Below are 2,314 nucleotides of genomic sequence, written 5' to 3'. Positions count from 1 at the left end.
GTTCTATACCTATTACTACAGACTCATTATGAAATATGAAAAAAAAAGATAAATTTGTAGTATTTTGTTGGGAATCACATTTTTTGGATATGTGCATTAAAATTATCTCATTGTTTTACTAGTGTTCACTGTTAAACTGTTTAAAATTGTCATCTGAAAAAAAGAATAGTTTGAGTGCTTATTCAGTAATACTTTGTGCACTGTATTATTCATTAATAGTTTGAGTGTTTACTCAGTAATACTTTGTGCATTTTATTATTCAGTGGAAATAACAGAATGCACAAGGGAAAGCATCTAAAAAATGCTGGTTGTGTAAGTCTGAAATGTGAGGAATTACAGGCAATATAAGCAAATGTCAATCTCTGATGCATATTAAAATGGTTATAATTCCATAGCATATAAGACATGGATAAAATATCAATACCACATCTATCACAGAAAAATATTTTTACTATTATTGCTACTATCATAGGATAATAATTACAATTATTATCACAAGAATGTTGTATCCCTGAAAGGTGAAACAAATAACAAAACTTGAGCAAATCAGCAAACACAAAACTTGATAGTACAACTTGGGTGGTTTTCCCACTATATTCTACTGTTCAAATATGACTCTACTTCAGCAGCAGTACTATTAATTTTTTGTGGGCTTTAAAATTAATGAAAGATGAAAACAATGGCAGCAGATGAGTCTTCCTCAAAAGAACAATATTCTTGGACAGACCACAGAAAAGAAAACATGTTTTTTGTCAGTTCCTGCAAGAACATTGAATTTAATTGATGGCATGAATTGTACCCATGTAAAAAAAGCATTTTCCAGTCCAGTGTTTCTCTGGCACATTTACAGGCCATTGATGAATAAAGAATGCCACAGATGTTATAAAATCTTTCTATACAGCATTCAAGACAGCTATGTAAAAAAAAAAATTAAGAAAATCTCATCCACACATTAAGTCAGTCCTGCAATGGAGTTTACAGTACCTAAACTAAGGCTATTTGATAACTGCACTGACACCATATGTGATCTGAAAGTGAGCATAAATTATCTGTGTCCCCCTGATAAACAATTTACATTGGTGGCTATTTTGTTCTAGGAAGCAAGGCAAAATCTTATCACATGTTCCCTTCATCCAAGAGGTAGGGAAAAATCTGTAAGCTCAAACGTGAGCATAGGAAATATGCAAAGGAAGAGGAAGGTCTTGAGTGTTCTAAGGGAGTTCTGGTGTAAAAAGGAATTAGGCTCTTTAAGGTCATGTCTGCATGGATAACTTCAGACAGTCAGGAATTAACATTGTCATTTACTGAGCTGGCAGGACATGACACACTTCTGATCAGAAGCCAATGTAAAGATGCACAAAAATCTCAAAATACTAACGTGATCTCAGCCTCTGGAATGACTACTGCTTTTTCTTTGTTCTGCCACCTAATGATGAAGGAATTCAATGGTTCAAGGAATTCAAGTGTAATTCGTCAATGAGATTCTTATAGCAAGGGAAAAATTCAAATATTCCTGTATCTTAAGTATAGAGAGTATACAAAAAACATGTTGCCAGTAATTCCCTTTAGTGCATGACTTGCACACACGTGGTCTCAGAACCAATCTAGAATCCTGTAGTGGAAGCAGGTAAGGAGCCAACAGAAATCTACAGAAATACAACACAAATGTGTAGGACTGCATGATGCCACAATATTCAGTATTAACTCCATGTAAACTATTGGCCGTAAATCACACAAATCACATGGTCTAGAACTGCTCAGTTCTAGACCATGAAGTAGAAGTGTTAAAATAGAGTAGGCCTGACTAACACCAATGAAAGACAGCATTTTAAACAGTGGATCTACTGTTGCCCTGCATTTTAAGTCACTTCTGATACACACAACAGACTGTCCAAACCATGTCTTTACATAACAAGATTTATGGTTTATTTCTAATATGAAGTATCTGACCATATACATAAAATGTCTATTATATTAGCTTTGCTGATGTTCTAGTTCTTGCATTTTGATTCTGAGGATTAGTTCCAAGGTTTCTTGTTCCTCCCAGTACAGTCTTCACAAAATTTAATGCTACCAGCCAGGCCTCAGAGGCAGATAAATTTCTACCCTGCAGACATACAACATGCTATTTTCTCTTTTACATCGTTCTCCAGGTTGTATGTAGGAATAAAAAAAGAATTAAAAGAAAAAAGTGTGTCAACTTCTATGAGGCAGACTGGGTTTTGCAAACCTGTCCCTGGCTTTAAACTGAAAGAGAGTGACCTCAGATTGGATATTAGGAAAGTATTCCTTTCTGTGAGGGTGGTGAGGCCCT

The sequence above is a fragment of the Corvus kubaryi genome, unplaced genomic scaffold (genome assembly GCF_017639235.1).
Source record: "Corvus kubaryi isolate FWS band 111438036 unplaced genomic scaffold, C.kubaryi_AGA036_p1.0 74, whole genome shotgun sequence".
Taxonomy (NCBI): Eukaryota; Metazoa; Chordata; class Aves; order Passeriformes; family Corvidae; genus Corvus; species Corvus kubaryi.
This window is presented reverse-complemented; position numbering follows the sequence as displayed.